The sequence below is a fragment of the Cenococcum geophilum genome (genome assembly GCF_001692895.1).
Source record: "Cenococcum geophilum 1.58 unplaced genomic scaffold K441scaffold_4, whole genome shotgun sequence".
In the NCBI taxonomy this organism is placed as follows: Eukaryota; Fungi; Ascomycota; class Dothideomycetes; order Gloniales; family Gloniaceae; genus Cenococcum; species Cenococcum geophilum.
In genome coordinates this window covers 1,001,037-1,007,545 of record NW_027137562.1, presented here as the reverse complement: position 1 = coordinate 1,007,545, position 6,509 = coordinate 1,001,037, and positions in this window count along the sequence as shown.

Sequence of the window (6,509 nt, the reverse complement as noted above, 5' to 3'; positions counted from 1 at the left end):
TTATTAATTTCCTTTAATAATATCTTAAGTCTTAGTTAACTGGTTAGCTGGTTTACTAATAACTCTAAGAAATAGGTAGCTTAGTTTTTAGACTAGATAAAGCGGTATAATAGTATACCTCCACTAGTAGATTAACTAGCTCCTCCCAACTCCTTAATCTAGCCGCTCTTACATATATCCATAAATCCTTGCTTAACTCCCTAGACTCCCTCCCAACGCTTTACTTCTTTAGCTTTAACCCCTTAGACTTCTTTTACTTTAACTTACCGGCTTTTTTCCTAGTAGTTTACTTCTTATAATTAGGCTACTTAAGATCCTCTATTGTTAACTGCTTAGGCTTCTCCCTAATTAACCTATTAGCCTAGGCCTATATTTATAAACGTATATAATAATAAGGAGCATATTTTATAAGCTATTTAGGAATTATGTATATAACTAGTAAATTATAGTTTAGTAGATAGTTTAATAAATAGGTTTATAGTTCTCTTTTTAGGATAAATAAGTAGTAACTTATAGCCTTTAGAATAGTTAAATAAATAGGCTAATTAATTTCTTAACTGCTTTCTAGTTTAATTTAATATAAAAGTCTACTTAGAGATTAACTACTTATACCCTACTAGCATATAATAAAGGTAAACTATTTAGGAATGCTAAGCCCTTTTTATTTACACCTCCCACATTCCTAAATATATAGCTTTTAGTGTTAACAACCGCTTGCGCCTATCTCGCCTATTATTTCTTATCTCTTTACTATAGTTTTTTAATACTAGGCCGCTAATATTCTCACTAATAGGTGCTAATATTAACCGCCTATATAAGATAAAAGCTATACCCTCTAAACCCCGCTGTATCTTATTAGCAGTAGAATCTACAGTCTTTACCCTTTTTTTCCTACCTCTACGAGTTCTACTATTCGGAGTTATAGGTAGTTCTAAGCTAGGCTCTATATTATTAGTTAGTGAAGTAGTCTATAAGTCCACTAGTTAAGTCTCCGGCACTATTAGTTAAGTCTTTAGTACTAGTAGTTTAGTCTCTAGCACTACGCTCTTATTACTCTGCAATTCTAGTTCCTGTAACTACTTATATTTAATTTCTTACTGCTATAACTAGTATAAACCACTATAACTGTAACGGGACTAGCCCAGTTATAGTAGGAATGTCTTAATGAAACACTTAATAGATAAATTCCGACGCTTTAACCAAATTCTGCCGAATTTTACTAGCTTGATTAACTTCTGCTAAATTCTGCTAGATTAATTAAATTCTACCGAAGTCCGTCAAAGACCGCGTGCGTATATGCGCATGCATTAACCACCAAGCCCCTAACTATTTAATTATATAATTCTCTTATTATTCCCTTCTCTTCTTTACGCAACGTCTTGTTCTTAGCGAGAGCTATATACCCTTAGATTTAGATAGAATTTATATTATTCCTTTAAATCTTCCCTAAAGTCTCTCCATACCCTTATACAACGTTGCGTTAATACTAATACCCTCAAAATGGTAAATAAACTTAAATCCGCCACGTTAACTATTATGGCCCTAGTTAGGGAACAAATGATAATAATATAATAGTCCTTTATAGATGCCTTGGCCCAGTAACGAACTATACTAGAGGCTTAGCATTAGCAATTAATTAAAGTAATACGCAAAGAACTCTACAACGCTAAAGTACTCACGTTAGAGACCCTAATAGTAACACCTACAAATAAAATTGAAATAACTGTATATAAACCTAACCCATTAAATACGAACCCTAAACTAGTAATAGTAGCTTAACCTATACCTGTAACGAACCTAGTACCTACCACGAAATCTAAAAAGCTCCCCAACCCTCTAATGTTTAATGGAAATTAAAATAACCTACGTCCCTTTGTAACTAAGCTCCGTCTTAAACTTTTAATAAACTATAACCGATACCTTACTAAAGCTAGTAAGATTAGCTATAGAATGTCTTAATTAAGTAAAGACGCTACACAAACTATAGACCTATTCTTCCGTAATAGCACCTTCGTTAATTTTAAAATCTTTATCTCTCTACTAAAATAAACGTATAATAACGCTAGCCGTAAATATATAGCTATTACTAAATTTAAAAACCTATAATAATAGAACCGAGACTTTACTAGCTTCTTTTTAAAAAATTTAGGCCTTATTAGTAAACTAGATTAGAATAAAGCCGCTAGAGTTACTGCTCTCCGTTAAGCTATCTTAGATAAAATTAAAGTATAGTTAGTAGGTAGAGAACTGCTAAAAGACTTACCCAAATTTGCTATAATATATTAATGAATTAATAAAGACCTCTAATATAATAAGTAGACCCGTTCTCTAAAGCCAACTATACCTTATATTTAAAACTTTACGAAACCGATATATACCCTAAAGCGCGATCTATTTCTAAGACCTAAAAGCCCTATATATAACCCTATAGACCTTAACGCTACTTAATCCTATACACCCTTAGGAACTAACGAATAAAGAACATAAGCCATAAATAGAGAATGTTTTAGATATAGAAAAAAGGGATATATTTAAAGGGATTACCAAACTTACCCTTTTAAAAAGGTCCGCCGTAGCTCCTCTTAGTTCTTAAATTATACTTATTTTACGAATTATACTTATTCTATAAATTATACTTAGTCGCTATAAAGTATTTTACCTTTAGTTAACTTAGAAAATAAGTTATTCTAGGGCTAAGTTACGCCTTAAAATAAGAAGTGGAAGAGTATAAGTATCTAGGCTCTTCTAGCGCTAATATATAATACGACTCCTTTAATATACTTAGCAAAATTTAAATACTTAGAAAATAGAAGGAAGTACAAATCCTTATAGATAGTAGAGCTACTAGTATAGGCTTTATTAATACAAACTACATAAAAACTTAACGCTTAAATTTAAAGAAACTCAATAAGCCCTAAGGCCTATAAGGCTTTAATGGTAAGCCTTTAATGTATAGTAAACTAACGCACTACGCTCTTATAAAGATGCAGATAGGTAAATACCTTAAATATATTTCCCTATTTATAACACCCTTAAAGCATTATAAGGTAATACTTAAATACGGATAGCTAAAACGACATAACCCTTTAATTAGCTGGGTTAAAGAAATACTAAAATTCCGTATAACCTACTGCTGAAGTTATTATTTAAAACACTAATTGCCCTATAAATATGTACACGACTATTTAAATTTAATATAATATAAATTACCCTTACTACGAACCCTAAACTAATACGATAAAGTTATAACTGCTAATTACGGTAAAGAATGCGAAGATAATATATTAAAACCCCTTAAAATTTATATAATATAAGCCGTACCCTTTTATTTGCTAGTAAGAAAATAAGACTATAAGATCTTTACTATAACACTAGAAGATATTAAGAAGGCGTTAGAACCGAAGTAATATACTAACCCCCAACCTTTTATACCTAAAGAATATTACAATCTAATTAATACGTTTAAGAAATAATTCGTAAACTAACTACCCCCGTATTAAAATAAGCATGATTTTAAGATAGAACTTAAACCTAGTATAATGCTAAAGTTTGGCCCGTTATATAGTATATTATAAAAAGAGCTGCTAGTAATATAATAATACCTTAAAGAGCACCTAGAGAAAGGATTTATTTACCTTAGTTAATTACTATTTACCTTACCTATACTATTTATTATTAATAATAATAATTTATTGCTTAACGTCCAATTCGGATCCTTATTGGGCCCACACGGACTACTCCTTATTTACATGTGTGGAGAAAACTCTATTTAAGAAAATGAGAAAACCCCGTAATCTATCTCCCCGCCTTTTAGGACTCGCCTACTTAGCGCCTACAAGTTGCCTGTGGTGCTTTACTACCTTACTTTTTTAACCTCTTTAGGAACTACTGCTGCCGTAATAAGCCTACGGACGTGCTAGTATTATAAACTTTTACTCTACTACCGTAGAGTTATTAGGGGGCGCCTGCTATTTACCCCTTTACCTTTTATTTCTATTTCCTTTACAACCCAGAATTAGTCTAGTATATTTTAGCTAATAAGCTACTAGGTAACCGCCTTAAGACCTTTTTATATTAAGAGCAGTGTATTATAGTTCTCTATACTAGCTACTAAGAGTATTACTTTTTAGTTGGTGTGTAAGGGGCATAACAGTATTACGTGTTTTAGTGTTTATCTTAGCCAGCTACATTCGCATCTTAGGCTACCTACTAGGACACCCACCCAGTAGAGCTAATCTTTTAGTCCTATTATTCCCGTTCTTAAAAGTGTTACTATTATATTTTCTGCCTTTGTTAGGCCTTCTTAGAGCCCTTAAGTATTTACCCCCCATAGCGTTAACCATGCTATAGCTTAGGTTCCTCTTGCCTAAATTAGCCTTTGTACCTTTGACTTCTATTTACCTCTTTAGCGTTGGTCTAACCAGTATTATATTATAGTAGATAGTTTCCCGGCGTTCTTTTATGCTTTACTTTAGCTTCTTTCTCTATTTTACTGTTGTTTTTACTAGCCTTTTACGCGTTTCTCTTCCTCCTCTATATAGGCCTGGGCCCTAAAGTAGTACTATTTCTCCTCTGCTTTTTTTTACCTGTTTCTCTAATATGTCTTCCCTATTTTAGGGTTATTGGGTTATTCTCCTATAGGGCACCCTAGGGTCCCTTTATAGTTTGTTTAGGCGTGTTTTAATATACTTTGTGATATTAGAGTTACGTTTATTTTATGCCCTTTATATTGCAGCGGCTTTAATATATAGTTGTAGGGGGGGAATATTGGCTTCCTTCTTAAGCAGTGCTGTGGCCGTTTATTTATACCCTCCTATAATACTCTAAAGGCAGGCTGTTTGGACCTTTTAAAGTAGTTTAAGGAGTGATTTAGGGGGGCCTTTTTTAGTTTCTCTAATGGCCTAAATACTGGATCTATACGTTATGGTTAGCCGGATAACTGCTGTATATAGTAGGCGTAACCTCTGGAAGTATAGGCCCTATATGGAATTAACGATCCTAGATAATGTAATATACTGTGCTTAGCCCTTACGGGCCGCTTGCGCCATATATGCGTTTTACTAGAGCTTACTATTTACCTATACTCCTAATACCCTTAGGCCCTAAACTGGTTGACCCCTAAAGCCTTAAATATAAATTATATGCTAGAGATCTGTAGATTGGTTGCGCTTTATTACAAAATAGATTAGCTGGTATTTCTTTGGTAAGAATTGGACTTTATGTCGTCTTGCCTATTTTATATAGGTGTTATAGGCTTTCTTTAGTGTTTTGCAATTTTCTGCGGCTGTTAGCCCGTATATAATTAGGTTTGTATTATTAATAAAGCCTATCCCCTAGGTCGCCCCTTCCTTAAAGGAGTTAAGTAGGTTGCTTATAAAGAAAAGGAAGAGTATAGGCGAGAGGGGTGATCCTTATGGTATCTCTGTTGTAACTGTAATAGGGGGGCTCTAGTATCCGCTGAAGACTAGTAATATTTCTTTCTGGCCTATAAACCCTTAAATAAACTATATAATCTATTCTAGGAAGCCCTTTGCCCTAAGGATATATAGGAGGCGCTTATGGGGTACGTTGTTATAGGCACCGCTAATATTTAGGCTAAGTATTAATACTATAAAGTCCCTTCGCATTGCCTATACGGATTTAATGGTGGTAGCAAGTAGCATAAGTGCTAATAGTGTTGAGCGGTTCTTTCTTGTACCTATTTGGCTTTATAGTAGTAGGGCGTATTCCTTAGCCGTATCTATTATATGGTTCGCTATTACCCTTTTTAGGATCTTGTTAAGGGTATTTTCTAAGGTAATAGGGCGATAGTTTTCTGGGATTAAGTAATCTGCTTTGCCTTTTTTTTGTAGGATAATTGTTGTTATAGATCTTTTAAGTTGTGGGTAGTAGCCTATAGTAAAGCATGCTCTAGCTGCATCTATAAGCTAGGGTGCTATTGTGGTGGGGTAAAATGGGCCACTACTTAGTGCCTTGGCATTTTCCTGTATATATCGAGCCTTCGGCTTCTCTCCTTCTCTTAATCACGAGCTACTAAGAATATATTCTTTCCTTTTTTCTTACTAACTACTTTCCTACTGATTGATTACGACTGATGACCGACCGACCGACCGACTGACCGACCGACCGACAGACAGACAGCACTGTGACTTTCCTATNTGAGAGTGGTTGTACCCTCCCATATATTTTATGGCATTCCATATAGGGACGACGGCAAGCTCTTTGGATTAGAAGTCTAGTGCTATATATACGCAGGAATACACTACGACTATAAAAGAACCGCTAGCTGCAGAAGAGCGACTAGCTGCAGAAGAATGACCAGCTGTAAAAAAACCGCCAGCTAGACAGATGAGATAGCAGGAGTAGAGAACTAAGCAGTATTGGATAGTAAGGGGAACTAGGTAGTCCCGGAAAAGACAGGACAGCCAGACTTAACGCACGGGCTAAAGAGTGGCAAAAAAGGAGTGGTAAAGGTCTCGGAAAGTTACGCGTAAGGACGTTAAGCAAAC